Source organism: Hordeum vulgare, chromosome 1H (assembly GCF_904849725.1).
Source record: "Hordeum vulgare subsp. vulgare chromosome 1H, MorexV3_pseudomolecules_assembly, whole genome shotgun sequence".
In the NCBI taxonomy this organism is placed as follows: domain Eukaryota; kingdom Viridiplantae; phylum Streptophyta; class Magnoliopsida; order Poales; family Poaceae; genus Hordeum; species Hordeum vulgare.
This window is the reverse complement of record NC_058518.1, coordinates 336,239,218-336,256,988: the sequence shown is the minus strand read 5'-3', so window position 1 is coordinate 336,256,988 and position 17,771 is coordinate 336,239,218. Positions and strand designations below refer to the sequence as shown.

Genomic DNA, 17,771 nt, shown 5'->3' with positions numbered 1-17,771 from the left:
AGATGAGGACGGATTGGTACCTCTGAGAGTGCGTCGCCGACTTGAGATTCGTCGACTTCAGATGGCTCGGCCACAGCCGATTTGCCTTTGCCTTTGTTTTTCTTGGAAGGCGGCTTAGCACTCTTCATGGCTTGTTTCTTAGGTCTCCTAGACCAGAACTTGTCGCCTTTCTGGAAGGGGATATGGCATGAAGTCATGATGACCGTAAACCAGATGAAATAAAAATTGAGGGCGAGTTAGCTTTGGTTACCTTGGGTGCCGGGTTAATCTTGCAGAAGGGCTTAAGGCCGATTTGGCCGCATTTCGCTGCAGGTTCGCCGGTCAGCTTCCTGATGATGGTGACTATGTCTTTTTCCGTTAACACTGTGTGGAAGTAGCATTGGGGATGATCCAGAGTACCGTCAAAATCACACATCAGGCCGTCTCGGCGGCTCAGAGGAAGGATCCGCCATTCGACCCAACAGCGAATCAAGTCAACCCCGGTGAGACCGTTATTCGTCAAGGATCTCAGTTCGGACAGCATTGGGATGAATTCCGACTCTTCTTCCTCGGTGAGCTTGTCGGGGAGCTTGAAGTTGACTGGGAGGCGGCTTGGCCTGTAACCCTGAAGTTTGTTTTCCCCGGCAGGGGATGTTTCCTTGCAGTAGAACCAAGATTCACCCCAGCCCTTGGGATGGCTAGGCATAGTGAGCGCAGGGAACGGACTGTCCCGGCGACGCTGGACGTTGACCCCGCCGAGTTCCAAACTGGGGCCATTGTGGAATTCCGTCTGGCGATTCAAGTGGAAGAAGTACCAGAACAGAGGGACGGAAGGCTCGATCCGCAAATAAGCTTCGCAAAGGACTTGGAATTGACTCAGGTTGCTTATGGAATTGGGTCCCAAATCCTGGAGTCGGACGTTCATAAAATTCAGGGCATCTCTAAGGAATTTAGATCCGGGCGGTTTAAAACCCCGTTCTAAGTGTTCCACAAAAACTACTATCTCTCCTTCCTTAGGGTTGGGTAGGTCTTCTCCTAACCCGGTGCGCCATCCAATGACGTCTTGAGGATCCAAGCAGCCCGCTTTCACGTAATTCGCCAAAACAGCATCATCAACTTTGGTGGGGAGCCAATCGCTCTTGAAAACGGCACCCATGCTACAAATAGGCAAGAAAATGGTATTACGTGTCTCGAGCATTTATTATGTAAGTCGGAACTAGCTTCTGCTTAACCCGCCGAATTGGGAGGCCGGGTTGGATTGATGTGGCGACCTATCGGAGCAGGGCTATTTTCAGAAGCGATGCTACTATGGGTGGTAACATTTATTCTTTCCGAAACACTAAGGGAAGAACGAGGTTTCCAAACAGTTTTTTGCAAACAGTGAAAGAGGAATGGATCTATCCAACAGATATAAAAGCTTACGGACGTGGCTAAAACATGAGCGGTGTGTGATCAGGATGGTGCCTCATGTTCAAAAAGACTAGTCTGTTGCGAAAATTCGCAAGGGCACAGATGGATAGCATTGTCCGAAACACTAGGTGCCCTAATGGCGCTCGGACTAATCAGTTCAACAGTTAAGATGGTGGCGAACATAGAGCTTCGAAGCTATGGCAATGGCGGCGGCAAGAACAAGAACTAAATCTACCCTTAAAGAAGAAAGCAGTGGCCTAACCTGAAGATCTTGGTCGAAGAAGGTTGGTGACGATGGAGCCTGGCGACGACGACGACGTGCAGGCGGCGCTGGAGTCCCTCGAACGGCGCTGGAGCTCTTCGAACGGCAGCGGCTTGCAGGCGGCGCCGGAGCTCTTCGAACGGCAGCGGCTTGCGGGTGGCGCCGGAGCTCCTCGAACGGCGACGGTTTGCGGGCGGCGCCAGAGCTTCTCGGACGGCAACGGCCTGCGGGCAGCACCGGAGTTCTTCGGATGGAGGCAGAGATTGCGGCCGGCGGCGGAGCCTTCGGGATGCGGAGCGTCTTTTCTCGCTGTGATGATGGTGGAGAAATCGACGGGACTGGTAGGTGGACGGTGTCAGCCCTGTCCCTTCCGCCTATTTATCAGGATGGGCGCGGGGATCGAGGCGCCGTGAGCGGGAACCGTTGAGAAAGAAAAGATTCGCCATGATGACATCCAAAAATTTTGGGATAATGATGCACCCAAAAGATCCGTTGAGATTGTGTTGGAGTTCCCGAAAATCGAGGGCTAAGGAGAGTACTGATGGGAAATGCGTTGGCGGCTCAGAGACTTTTTCCGGCACCAATTGGCGAGTTAAGATTTCTGGTGCAAGGAGGAACACAGAAGAGTGAATCGCCTTCGACTAAAATGGAGGCATTGGCATGAAGATTCAAGTCAATTTGGGGCCTAATGTTGGGGATATTGCCTGCAGTTGTGACCCGCCAAATATGGGCCGGATTACTGTTAAGGCGATTCATCCTTTAAGGCTAGTTGGGCCTCTGTCCGGGCGGTTCGAAGTCGCGGGATGGTTATGATTTATGGAAGGACTCTGGGTTCGACAAGACGGCGACTTAGAGACCGCGGTGGTCACGATTTGTAAAAAGGAAGGGACTCTTGTAAACCCTAAGGCTTCGACCTATATATAAAGGCGAGTCTGGAGGGGGAGAGACGGGTTAGAAATCATCGAGTGCTAGGTCAGGGCGAGTTACGCCTTCCTTGTAATCGAATCCACATCAATACACACAAAGCAGGACGTAGGCTATTACCTCTTCTCGAGGGGCCGAACCTGGGTAAATCGCCGTGTCTCTCCCGCTTAACCCCTTTGAGTCGCCACCAAGGTGCGATGGCTCCAGTACTAAGTCCTTTCACGAGGACATCTGCCGTGACAAAACCACGACAACAATGTAACTAGATTATTGACTCTAGTGCAAGTGGGAGACTGTTGGAAATATGCCCTAGAGGCAATAATAAAATGGTTATTATCATATTTCCTTGTTCATGATAATCGTCTATCGTTCATGCTATAATTGTATTAACAGGAAACAGTAATACATGTGTGAATAAATAGATCACAAGGTGTCCCTAGCAAGCCTCCAGTTGGCTAGCTCGTTAGTCAATAGATGATCACGGTTTCCTGATCATGGGCATTAGATGTCATTGATAACGGGATCACATCATTGGGAGAATGATGTGATGGACAAGACCCAATCCTAAGCCTAGCACTAGATCGTATTGTTCGTATGCTAATGCTTTTCTAATGTCAAGTATCTTTTCCTTCGACCGTGAGATTGTGCAACTCCCGGATACCGTAGGAGTGCTTTGGGTGTATCAAACGTCACAACGTAACTGGGTGACTATAAAGGTGCACTACGGGTACCTCCGAAAGTGTCTGTTGGGTTGGTACGAATCGAGATCGGGATTTGTCACTCCGTGTGACGGAGAGGTATCTCTGGGCCCACTCGGTAGAACATCATCATGAGCTCAATGTGACTAAGGAGTTAGTCACACGATGACGTGCTACGGAACGAGTAAAGAGACTTACCGGTAATGAGATTGAACAAGGTATAGGCATACCGACGATCGAATCTCGGGCAAGTTCTATACCGACAGACAAAGGGAGTCGTATACGGGATTGATTGAATCCTTGACATCGTGGTTCATCCGATGAGATCATCGTGGAGCAAGTGGGAGCCACCATGGGTATCCAGACCCCGCTGATGGTTATTGGCCAGAGAGGTGTCTCGGTCATGTCTGCCTGTCTCCCGAACCCGTAGGGTCTACACACTTAAGGTTCGATGATGCTAGGGTTATAGGGAATTGTTATACGAGGTTATCAAAAGTTGTTCGGAGTCCCGTATGAGATCCCGGACGTCACGAGGAGCTCCGGAATGGTCCGGAGGTAAATATTGATATATAGGACGGATGGTTTCGGACACCGGAAGTGTTTCGGGCGTCACCGGTAACGTATCGGGACCACCGGGACCACCGGAGGTGGCCCCGGGGGACCACCGAAGGGGGGCAACGACCCCGGGAGATAAGGTGGGCCAAGTGGGGGTGGGAACCATCCCCTAGATGGGCTGGTGCGCCTCCCCACTCAGCCCAATGCGCAGGGGAGAGAAAAGGGGGGGCAAACCCTAAGCCAGGTGGGCCTAAGGCCCACCAGTTGGTGCGCCACCCCCCTCCTCCCCCTGTGGCCGCCGCACCTCCCATCTGGGGGGGCTGCCGCACCCCCTATGGTGGGAACCCTAGTGGTGGCACCCCCTCTCCCCTCCCCCTATATATATCGGGCACTTTTGGCCATTGAGACGCACGGTTTTTCCTCTCTCTCGGCGCAGCCCTGCTCCTCTCCCTCCTCCTCTCTGCCAGTGCTTGGCGAAGCCCTGCCGGGAGACCTCGTCTCTCCATCGACACCACGCCGTCGTGTTGCTGGAGTTCTTCCCCAACCTCTCCCTCCTCCTTGCTGGATCAAGGTGTGGGAGACGTCACCGGGCTGCACGTGTGTTGAACGCGGAGGTGCCGTAGTTCGGCACTAGATCGGAATCGCTGCGAGTACGACTCCATCAACCGCGTTCTAGCAACGCTTCTGCTTAGCGATCTTCAAAGGTATGAAGATGCTCCTACTCCTCTCTCGTTGCTGGTCTCTCCATAGGAAGATCTGAATATGCGTAGGAAAATTTTGAATTTATGCTACGTCCCCAACACGTAGATCGGAAATCCCCTCTCATAGATGGACATCACCATGATAGGTCTTCGTGTGCGTAGGAAATTTTTTGTTTCCCATGCGGCGTTCCCCAACAGTGACATCATGAGCTAGGTTCATGCGTAGATGTCTTCTCGAGTAGAACACAAAAGTATTTGTGGGCGGTGATGTGCGTTTTGCTGACCTCCTTAGTCTTTTCTTGATTCTGCGGTATTGTTGGATCGAAGCAGCTCGGACCGACATTACTCGTACGCTTACGAGAGACTGGTTTCATCGCTACGAGTAACTCCTTTGCTCAAAGATGACCGGCGAGTGTCGGTTTCTCCAACTTTAGTTGAATCGGATTTGACCGAGGAGGTCCTTGGATGAGGTTAAATAGCAATTCATATATCTCCGTTGTGGTGTTTGCGTAAGTAAGATACGATCCTACTAGATACCCATGGTCACCACGTAAAACATGCAACAACAATTAGAGGACGTCTAACTTGTTTTTGCAGGGTATGCTTGTGATGTGATATGGCCAATGATGTGATGTGATATATTGGATGTATGAGATGATCATGTTGTAATACTTAATATCGACTTGCACGTCGATGGTACGGCAACCGGCAGGAGCCATAGGGTTGTCTTTAAACTAACGTTTGTGCTTGCAGATGCGTTTACTATATTGCTAGGACGTAGCTTTAGTAGTAATAGCATGAGTAGCACGACAACCCCGATGGCGACACGTTGATGGAGATCATGATGATGGAGATCATGGTGTGACGCCGGTGACAAGAAGATCGTGTCGGTGCTTTGGTGATGGAGATCAAGAAGCACATGATGATGGCCATATCATGTCACTTATGAATTGCATGTGATGTTAATCCTTTATGCACCTTATCTTGCTTACAACGACGGTAGCATTATGAGGTGATCTCTCACTAAAATTTGAAGACGAAATTGTGTTCTCCCCGACTGTGCACCGTTGCGACAGTTCTTCGTTTCGAGACACCACGTGATGATCGGGTGTGATAGACTCAACGTTCACATACAACGGGTGCAAAACAGTTGCACACGCAGAACACTCGGGTTAAGCTTGACGAGCCTAGCATGTGCAGACATGGCGTCGGAACACATGAGACCGAAAGGTCGAGCATGAATCGTATAGTTGATATGATTAGCATAGAGATGCTTACCACTGAAACTATTCTCGGCTCACGTGATGATCGGACTTGAGATAGTGGATTTGGATCATGTACCACTCAAATGACTAGAGAGATGTACTTTTTGAGTGGGAGTTCTTAAGTAATATGATTAATTGAACTAATTGTCATGAACATAGTCTAATGGTTTTTGCGTATTACGATGTAGCTTGCGCTATAGCTCTACTGTTTTTAATATGTTCCTAGAGAAAATTTAGTTGAAAGTTGATAGTAGCAAACTTTGCGGACTGAGTCTGTAAAACTAAGGATTGTCCTCGTTGCTGCGCAGAAGGTTTATGTCCTTAATGCACCACTCAGTGTGCTGCACCTCGAGCGTCGTCTGTGGATGTTCTGAACATCCGACATACACGTTTCTGATGACTACGCGATAGTTCGGTGCAAAATACTTAATGGATTAGAAGCGTGGCGCCGAAGACGTTTTGAAACGTCACGGAACATGAGTGATGTTCTAAAGAGATGACATTGTGATTTCATGCTTGTGCCCTTGTTAAGAGGTATGAGACCTCCGACAAGATTCTTTGTCCATGAAGTAAAGGAGAAAAACTCAATCGTTGAGCGTGTGCTCAGATTGTCTGAGTACGACAATCACTTGAATCAAGTGGGAGTTAATCTTCCAGATGAGATAGTGATGGTTCTCCAAAGTCACTGCCACCAAGTTGTGAGAGCTTCGTGATGAACTATAACATATCAAGGATAGATACAATGATCCTTGATAGATTCGTGATGTATGACACTGCGAAAGTAGAAATCAAGAAGGAGCATCAATTGTTGATGGTTAGTAAAACCACTAAGTTTCATGAAAGGCAAGGGCTAGAAGGGATACTTCGTGAAACAGCAAAACAGTTGCTGCACTAATGAAGAGACCCAAGTCTAAACCCAAACCCGAGACTAAGTGCTTCTGTTATGAGGGGAACGGTCACTGAGGCGGAACTACCCTAGATGCTTGGTAGATAAGTAGGCTGGAAAAGTCGAAAGTAGTATATTTGATATACATGATGTTGATGTGTGCTTTACTAGTACTCCTAGTAGCGCGAGGGTATTGGATACCGGTTCAGTTGCTAAGTGATTGGTAATACGAAATGAAAGCTACAGAATAAACGGAGACTAGCTAAAGACGAGGTGACGATACGTGTTGGAAGTGTTTCCAAGTTTGATATGATCAAACGTCGCACGCTCCCTCTATCATCGGGATTGGTGGTGAAACCCAAATAATTGTTATTTGGTGTTTGCGTTGAGCATGAACATGATTGGATCGTGTTTGTTGCAATACGATTATTCATTTAAAAGAATAATAGTTATTCTACTTGCTTGAATAATTACCCTCAATGGTTTGTTGAATCTCGATCGTAGTGTTACACATGTTCATGATATTGGTGCCAAAAGATACGAGGTAATGATGATAGTACCACTTACTTGTGGCACTGCCGCTTGAGTCATGTTGGTATAAATTGCATGAAGAGGCTTCATGCTGATGGATCTTTATACTCACTTGATTTTGAATCACTAGTGACATGCAAATCATACCACATGAGCAAGGCCTTGTTTTCATTGAGATGAAAACAAGATAAGTAACTTGTTGGAAGTGATACACTTTGATGTATGCAGTCCAATGGGTGCTGAGGCATGCAGTGGATATCATTATGTTCTTACTTCAATGACGATTTGAGTAGATAAAAGAGTATTTACTTAATGAATCACAAGTCTGAAATATTGAAAAGTTCAATTCTGTTTCGGAGTGAAGTTTGTCGTAACAAGAGGATAAACTGTCTACGATATGATCATAGAAATGAATATCTAAGTTACAAGTTTTGGTACACAGTTAAGACAATGTGGAAATTGTTTCGCAGTTCATGCCACCTGGAACATCATAGTGTGATGATGTGTCTGAACGTCATAGCCATACACTATTTGGTATGGTGCATGCTATGATGTCTCTTATCGAATTACCACTATCGTTTATGGGTTATGCATTAGAGACAACCGCATTCACTTTAAATAGGGCACCGCGTATTTCCATTGAGATGACACAGTATAGACTGAGGTTTAGAGAAATCTAAACTATTGTTTCTTGAAAGTTTGGGGCTTCGACACTTACGTGAAAAAGTTTCAGTCTGATAATCTAGAACCCAAAGCGGATAAATGCATCTTCATAGGATATCCAAAACAGTTGGGTACATCTCCTATCTCAGATCCGAAAGCAAAGTGTTTGTTTCTAAAAACGGATCCTTTCTCGAGGAAAGGTTTCTCTCGAAAGAATTGAGTGGGAGGGTGGTAGAACTTGATGAGGTTATTGAACCATCACTTCAACCAATGTGTAGCAGGGCGCAGGAAGTTGTTCTTGTGGTGCCTACACCAATTGAAGTGAAAGCTGAGATGGTGATCATCGAGCATCGGATCAAGTTACTACAAGCCTCGTAGGTCGACAAGGTCGCGTACTACTACAGAGTGGTATGGTAACCCTGTCTTGGAGGTCATGTTGTTGAACAATAATGAACCTACGAGCTGTGGAGAAGCGATGGTGGGCCCGGATTCCGACAAATGGCTGGAGGCCATGAAATCCGAGAGAGGGTCCATGTATGAAAACAAAGTGTAGACTTTGGAAGAACTACTTGATGGTCGTAGGACTATTGAGTAAAGATGGATCTTTAAAAGGAAGACAGACGACGATGGTGATAAGTCACTATTAAGAAAAGCTCGACTTGTCGCAAAGATGTTTCCGACAAGATCAAACAGTTGACTATGATGAGACTTTCTCACTCGTAGCGATGCTAAAAGTCTGTTAGAATTATGTTAGTAGTTGCTGCATTATTTATGAAATATTGCACATAGGATGTCAAAACATTGTTTCCTCGACGGTTTCCTTGAGCAAACATTGTATGTGATACAACCAGGAGGTTTTGTCGATCCTAAAGATACTAGCAAGTATGCAAGCTCCAGCGATCCTTCAATGGACTGGTGCAAGCATCTCGGAGTTGGAATATACAATTTGATGAGATGATCAAAGATTTTGGGTTTGTACAAGGTTTATGAGAAACTTGTATTTCCAAAGAAGTGAGTGGGAGCACTATAGAATTTCTGATAAGTATATGTAGTTGACATATTGTTGATCAGAAGTAATGTAGAATTTCTGTAAAGCATAAAAGGTTGTTTGAAAGGAGTTTTTCAAAGGAATACCTAGATTGAGCTACTTGAACGTTGAGCATCAAGATCTATGGAGATAGATCAAAACTCTTAATAGAAGTTTCAACAAGATGCATGCCTTGACAAGTTTTGAAGGAATTCGAAATAGATCAGCAAAGAAGGAGTTCTTGACTGTGTTGTAAGGTGTGAATTTGAGTAAGACTCAAAACCCGACCACGCAAAATAAAGAGAATAGACGAAGATCGTCTTCTATGCCTTAGCCGTAGACTGTAAAGTATGCCATGCTGAGTACCGCACTTGATGTGTGCCTTGCAGCAAGTCTGTTAAGAGGTACACAGAGTGATCCGGGATTGAATCACTGATCAGCGGTCAAAGTTATCCTTAGTAACTAAATAGACTAAGGAATTTTTCTCGATTATGGAGGTGGTTAAAGAGTTCGTCGTAAAGGGTCACGTCGATGCAAGCTTTGACACTAATCCGAATAACTATGAGTAGTGAAACGGATTCATATAGTAGAGTAGATGTTTGGAGTATTTCCGAATAGCACATAGTAGCAGCATCTATAAGATGACATAAAGATTTGTAGAGAACACACGAATCTGAAAGTTTCAAAACCGTTGACTAAAACATCTCTCACAAGCAAGATGTGATCAGACCCGAGAACTATATGGGTGTTGGATTCGTTGAAATCACATGGTGATGTGAACTAGATTATTGACTCTACTACAAGTGGGAGACTGTTGGAAATATGCCCTAGAGGCAATAATAATTAGTTATTATTATATTTCTTTGTTCATGATAATGGTTTATTATCCATGCTATAATTGTATTGATTGGAAACATAGTGCATGTGTGGATACATAGACAAAAACACTGTCCCTAGTAAGCCTCTAGTTGACTAGCTCGTTGATCAAAGATGGTCAAGGTTTCCTGACCATAGGCAAGTGTTGTCACTAGATAACGGGATCACATCATTAGGAGAATCATGTGATGGAATAGACCCAAACTAATAGATGTAGCATGCTGATCGTGCCATTTTGTTGCTGCTGTTTTCTGCATGTCAAGTATTTATTCCTATGACCATGAGATCATATAACTCACTGACACTCGAGGAATGCTTTGTGTGTATCAAACGTCGCAACGTAACTGGGTGACTATAAAGATGCTCTACAGGTATCTCCGAAGGTGTTCGTTGAGTTAGTATGGATCGAGACTGGGATTTGTCACTCCGTGTGATGGAGAGGTATCTCGGGGCTCACTCGGTAATACAACATCACACACAAGCCTTGCAAGCAAGGTGACTTAGTGTAAGTTGCGGGATCTTGTATTACGGAACGAGTAAAGAGACATGCCGGTAAACGAGATTGAAATAGGTATGCGGATACTGACGATCGAATCTCGGGCAAGTAACATACCGAAGGACAAAGGGAATGACATACGGGATTATATGAATCCTGGGCACTGAGGTTCAAACGATAAGATCTTCGCAGAATATGTAGGATCCAATATGGGCATCCAGGTCCCGCTATTGGATATTGACCGAGGAGTCACTCGGGTCATGTCTACATAGTTCTCGAACCCGCAGGGTGTGCACACTTAAGGTTCGACGTTGTTTTATGCGTATTTGAGTTATATGGTTGGTTACCGAATGTTGTTCGGAGTCCCGGATGAGATCACAGACGTCATGAGGGTTTCCGGAATGGTCCGGAAACGAAGATTGATATATAGGATGACTTCATTTGGTTACCGGAAGGTTTTCGGGCATTACCGGTAATGTACCGGGAATGACGAATGGGTTCCGGATCTTCACCGGGAGGGGGGACCACCCACCCGGGATGGCCCAAGGACCTTGGGGGTGGCGCACCAAGTAGGTGGGGTCAGCCCAAGGTTGTCTTGCGCAAGAGAGGAAGAAAAAACCAAAAGAAGAGAAAAGAAAAAAAAGGAAGGTGGGAAAGGAGAGAAGGACTCCACCTTCCAATCCTAGTTGGGCTAGGATTGGAGGCGGACTCCTCCTCCCTTGGTGGCGCAGCCCTTGGGGCTCCTTGAGCCTCAAGGCAAGCCTCCCCTCCCCTCCTCCTATATATATGGAGCTATTAGGGCTGATTTGAGACAACTTTTGCCACGGCAGCCCGACCACATACCTCCACGGTTTTACCTCTAGATCGCGTTTCTGCGGAGCTCGGACGTAGCCCTGCTGAGATTAGATCACCACCAACCTCCGGAGCACCGTCACGCTGCCGGAGAACTCATCTACCTCTCCGTCTCTCTTGCTGGATCAAGAAGGCCGAGATCATCGTTGAGCTGTACGTGTGCTGAACGCGGAGGTGCCGTCCGTTCGGCACTAGATTGGAGCGGATCGTGGGACGGATCGCGGGACGGTTCGCGGGGCGGATCGAGGGACGTGAGGACGTTCCACTACATCAACCACGTTTCTTAACGCTTCTGCTGTGCGATCTACAAGGGTACGTAGATCAGAAATCCCCTCTCGTAGATGGACATCACCATGATAGGTCTTCGTGCGCGTAGGAAATTTTTTGTTTCCCATGCGACGTTCCCCAACAGTAATCCCATTATCAAAATAACAACTCATGTCTATGGCTAGGAAACCTTAGACATCTTTGATCAACGAGCTAGTCTAGTATAGGCTCACTAGGGACATGGTGTTGTCTATGTATCCACACATATTTTTAGTTTCCAATCAACACAATTATAGCATGGATAATAAACGATTATCATGAACAAGGAAATATAATAATAACTAATATATTATTGTCTCTAGGGCATATTTCCAACATATATATAGGCATCCCCATAATCCAACCGTTACAACATTATTGCCCAACTCGGTGACACGGAAATGAATCTCGATGGTAACGAGTTGCACTAAATGTGGCAACTTTTGAATTCTCGGTGAGACCGATATAGGAATCTTGGTGGTACCGATATGATGACCTAGACCAGTTTCCAAATCTCGATGAGACCGATTTCAAACTCAGAAATTCCGATTCTTGAAATCTTCTCAATAGAAAGTTGGTCACTGAATCTCGGTGGCACCTATAGGAATGTTGGTGGTACTGAGATGTTAGGGTTTGGCATAGGATGTGTCAAGTGTAAAATCGCTGGGGCCGAATGGAAATTGTTGTTGGCATCAATTTTGTTGGTTTGGCTTTGGACAGAGATATTTTGTGGGACAATGGATGAGTATTTTTGGTGGCTACCTCTAAGCACTTGAGCAACCAATTCATCATAATACCTCATCCCCTTTTAATAGTATTGGCTTTCCTCTGGACTAAAAGTGATTTCTCGCAAATAATAAAATGAAGAGTCTTCTTGCTTGAAGCTTGAGCCAATCCTATTCCTTTCTTGCATCAAGGGGCATCTCCTCACAATCCTGTAGCGAAGACATCTTTGAAATTTTATGAAATATAATTGAATAAACTCATTAGTCCAATGATGTATATACTTGAATGGAAATTGTGCTTTCAGTTACGAAAGGCTGGTCGTGAGGGGTGTAGTCGTACCCGGCACCAACGTCACCTTCGACGTCTATACAAGAGAAGAGCTGGAAGAAACAATAAATAAAATCAAACATATGCAACATGATGCATGGCATGGCACTATGCAGTGCTAGGGAAGAGCTAACGCGGTACTACACGTTATGGACGGAGCGAGAAAATATCGAAGGATATTTCCCGGGTCTCTAGCTACTATCGGACAGATGATCCTAACGCAAAAATGTCCATGATCATCATGCTAGGAGAATGTGACACATGAACGGACAGCGTATTCGAATTCGTAGGATTTTTGTGAGCAACTTTCATGTATAAATTATTTTCATGTGACTTGCAGATTATTTTATATGATTTTTCAAAATTTCAACAATATTATGAAATTCCTAGAATTAATATTAATTCGAAAATGCTATTTTGATGTGAGCATGATGATGTCAGTAGTCAATTTGACTATTGACTGGTCAAACTGCACCAATGACCCATGTGTCATTGAGTGTTATATTTAACAGTGTTTATTAAATCTATTTAGTTAGTTAGTGTGGTAGGGCCCGACAGGAGTGAGAGTTAGTGGAAGTTAATTAGATGGCCGCTGCTACGAATCAGGCGGCTGATTTTCTAGGAAAATCAGTCGCCTTGTGCACCGTTGGATGAAAACAACCACAATCATTGGATTTGTTTTTTCACAGAACGCACGCCTAGCAATGCCTCTCCGAATTCGACTCTAGAGTATTGTGCTGTGCACAGCTGAGTAGTAATCCGCCCAGCCAACGACGCAATGCATCCTTGTTTCATCTGAACGCAGGCTGTCACTCGCACCAGCAATTACAACACCGGCGGCCAGCGAAACTTCATGGCAGCCCGTCGTTTGAGCACGGACGACTCCTTGCAGCGCCGACGGTCCCGACGATGCTTCATTTTACCCCGTCAGAGCACCGACGACTCCTTGCAGCGTCGGCGGTCCTGATGATGCTTCATTGCAGCCCGTCGTCGAAGCACCGGCGACTCGGTGCAGCACCGCCTTGCGGCGCGTCCTCGCGACCAGATGATGCTCCATTGCAACCCATCGTCTAGGCACCGATGACTCTTTATAGAGCCGATGATCCCGACGATGCTTCACTGCAGCTCGACGGTGCTCCATTGCAACCCCAGGACGCTGCAATGAGCCCCGACGGCGCTTCAATGCAATCCCGACGAAGCTTCAATGACCTCCGGTGGCTTCATTGCAGCTCCGGTGTGCTTCACTGCAGCTCCGGTGATGCGGTTTCCGCCTATGAAAACTGCCGGCTGCAGCGTCGCTGAGGTTGTTGCGGTAGCAATAAGATGAACGAGTACTGCCGTCGTTTGTCGGGGGCTTGCAGCACCGAGGCTGCTGGCAAATGGAGGCGTCTCCATTGGCCGTGCTCGCTTCATGGAGCAGCTCATGCTGGCTGGCAGCAGCTGGCCAGGCAAGCCACTGCTTTGCAAGTCGTGCTGCCCGGAGCATGCAGCCAGCGCGGGCGAGCAGCAAAAGCTCCTCCTACGGCCGGGCGGCGGAGCTTGGAGAAAAGGAGCTTGCCTTGGCTAGCTGGCTGCGTTGGCTGGTTTGCTGCCTAGGTGAGGTAAGCCATCATGGGAAAGAGAGATGAGGACGGACATAATGAGAAGAAAGGGATAAGTATTGAGCGGTTTGGGAGCGACGAACGGCTGAGTCGCCCACAACAGGCCTCACGTGGGACACGCGTCAACTGAACAAGGCGGTTTACGAGCTGTGTAATCAGTCGGTCAATTTTAAACGTTTTTCTAATTAGATTATCATCTAATCTAAACCGGGAGGGCGTGGCACGTGGCGGTGGCACTAGCAGGCCACTCGTGCGTTCAACGCGCGCACCAGGTGGCGAGGCCATGGCCGAGAGCAAGCGACGGTCGATGGGCACGACGAGCGAGCAACGGTAGGCGGCGGTCGGAGATGGGCTCAACTGCGAGCGACGGAGCTCCCATGCGGGCGGCGCGAGCTGCAAGGAGCAGCCACAACAGCGGGCGGCGGCGGCAAGCGGCATCAACAACACGTAGCAGCGGGCAGCGCGGGCACGCGCGTAGCAGGAGCAAGGGTGAACAATGGGAGCTAGCAGCGCAGCTTAGCAGAGCGGGCAGCAGCCAGTAGAGCGGAAGCCGCGCGTGGAAGCACAGCCATGGAGCGCGACCAAGGCGGGCTTGGGGACGACGGCTACAACGCGGATAGAGCATGGAAAAAGGAGGAATTGCGCGAGTAGCTCACCACGAGCTCGATGGCGTGGTGAGGGAGACCGGAGGTGGACCATACCGGTGGGAATCGACGGTGAGGCGCGACGGTTATGGGCGAAGACGACTGATATGGCGGAGCTCCTGGACGTCTTGGCGCGACGAGAGGAGGCTAGTGGTCGTGGGATCGACACAACGATAGCAACCATGGTGGTAACGGCTCGAGCGAGCTCTAAATCGGACTAGAGAGGCACGAGGGAGGACGGACTGGTGGGCTAGGGTTTGTCGGGGTGTCGAGGGCCACTTGTAGGTCGGTGGGGAGGTGCGAGATGGCCGACACGTAGCCAGGCGCGACCATGGCCGTATGATGGCTGCCACGGCTGCCCCTGCCTCCTACTGTAGCGAGGTAGGGGACGACTCCCTGTTGGGCTGGGCGGCATTATGCCACTAGGGCCCAATCGAACATTGAGGATTTTCTATTTTCACTTTTTTGTTTTTTGTAATATACTTTTGTCTATATTTTGTATTTATTTAACACATCAACTTATTTTTTTTGTGAATGAAACTTCTCATACAAATACCATGCAATATCCTAGGGTTGCTCAACAAATTCGAGAGCATTTTATGTTGTTTAAACATTTTTAGAAATTGAGATGGTCGGTTAAGTGGCTGCTGGTCTACTGTTTAAATGCTTAGTGGTAATTAGAGAATTTTGGTGATGATGTATTGCTTAACATAATTTACTATGGATTATTTGCACTATTATGAACACTTATGTTTTAATGATTGAAGATGTAAATATTAGACTTGAAATTTGAATTTGAATTTCACTTTGATTTTTTGGACAAGTGGCAATTGGCATAGTAATCTTGATGACATGGCTACCATTAGGAATAGATTACTCTAGCATGATTCTCGGGGTGTTACACATGCCCTCGAGGTTACATGTGAAGCCAATGGGCTAGTGCGTATACTTCTGCTAGTGGGCGCGATGGGCATGGGCATAATATAGTCCGCGCAGATCAGCTTCTCCTGGACGCATCTCTGGTGATCGTGTTTGCGACGGTGTGGTGTTGAGCACGCTCGTCCGTGCTACTGCGCCCACAACAGTCATCACACACACCCACAACTGGTTAGGCTACCAACGGTAGTTAGCCCACACCAGTAGAGATGTCCAACACACTCGCCCGCCTGCCCACAGAGGATGCACGCACGGTAGCAAGTACGCACACGAGCATGGTGCTGCAGTGGCATGTCGGCGCTCCCACAGGTGCATGCGGTTGCGACCAGCACGCACAAGCGGCGGCCACACGAGGTCGTCCACTGCCTCCCCGCAATCATCAACGACGTTAGCAGCCTCCTCCGCACAACCCGTCCTTGTCGCGAGGCACGGCCTCCCCTGCCGGCATCATTGCCCGCTGCACACGAGAGAGATGAGAGAGAGGTAGAAGTACTGGGAGGCTGTAGGTGGAACCGTGTGGAGTGTCCAGGCGTGCCCTCCCGGGCAGCCTCATATTGCCCCAACGTTTGGTATTGATTTGAGGTATGCCGGTAAGTGTAGATGTTTAGGGCGAAAGTGAGGGATCTGGTTGGTCATATTTTTTTAACCGGGCACTAACTGGATGGCTATTGTTTTCTTTCACATGAAGAAGAACTGCTCGAGCACGGACTAGTCCATATTTCACTCATATTGTCCTTGTTTTGTATAAAAATGACTCGAGCCACTCTAAGTCTTACCCCATCTCTAGAATAGATGGTGAAGCACGAGTGCTGTTCCTTTTACTTTAGATGGTGGAGTGAAGCCATTAGTTGCCCAGGGCTTCGACTAACGCGCGCATGAGGGTGGGGAGACGTGTGAGGAGGTCCTAAACTTTATGATCACACAAGACGAAGGACGCCACGAGCAGGTAAAACACAAATACTCCTTTCGTGTTTTTCATGTTGCAATGCACATTCAATTTTTCTAGTTTAAGTAAAAAAGAAATGCTAATCCCAACATGGACCAACGAAATGCTTTTTTTAATTTTGCCACCGAATTGCTATATATGCAAAGGCACGCCCGTCATTTTATGAACATGTTTTTCTTTTTTGAATCTCGCGAACGAATCACGTGACAACTTAATATAAACCGAAACCAATTGAGGCACCATAGGAAACTAAATACGTAGAACTAAACACAACCTGTTGTTGGGCGCGTCGATAGTGGATCCTATATGGCGCATAGGTCATTCTAAAGCGAACTAGTGTGTATCCCCCACGCGCGCCGTTGTTTCTGTGGGCCGGTTCATTTTGGGGTTTCAACCCCAACTGATTTTGGAAAGGTTCTAAAACCTTCTTTTAACCGGGTTTTTCTATTTTTGTTTTTTTATTTATTTTATTTTCCTTTTTTTCTTTTTCTTTTTTCTTTTTGAATTTCTTTTTCTGTTTTCATTTTTTTCTTGTTTTTTCAATTTACGAAAATCTTGTAAAATCATGAACATTCTCTTAAGTTGTGAACTTTTTAGAAATGATGAAGTTTTATAAAATACAGGATTTTTATTACAAAATCATTATTTTGTTTTTACAAATTCGTGAACATTCTTAAATCATGAAGATTTTTGAAACCGTGAACATTTTTCAACTCACAAAGACTTTGTCAAAATTGTGAACGTATTTTTAAAATCATGAACATGTTTTTGAATTCATGAACATTATTTTTGAAATCTTGAAGATACTTTTAAACCATCAAACTTTTTAAATTGACCACCATTTTTTAATCATGAGCATTTCTTAATTCGTAATGTATTTTTTTCAGCATCATGAAACTGTTTTGAATGTCGAATAATTTTTCAGATTATGAGCATTTGTAAAAGTGATAAATAATTATAAAATTCATGAATATTATTTACAAATTAGTGAATATTTTTTTATATCCAGATTTTCTTTGAAATAATGACAATTTTCCGGATTCATTATTATTTTATTCGTAATTTGTGATATACCGAATTAATAAAACAAACAAAAAAAAGGAAGAAAGACAGGCGGCCTACCAGCCCGGACATAGTCGAGCCCCGTGTATAACTTGCTT

General features: G+C 46.4%; 1 long non-coding RNA gene across 1 annotated transcript; it reads right to left on the bottom strand.

Annotated features, from left to right (window-relative positions):
* Positions 1-12,047: 12,047 nt before the first annotated feature.
* On the bottom strand, positions 12,048-14,966 carry LOC123410504. The gene is made up of 3 exons (XR_006613049.1): positions 14,787-14,966; positions 12,497-12,537; positions 12,048-12,366 (listed from the first exon to the last, which is right to left on the bottom strand). It is a non-coding gene; the product is annotated as an uncharacterized LOC123410504 (long non-coding RNA).
* Between the last annotated feature and the right edge of the window lie 2,805 nt (positions 14,967-17,771).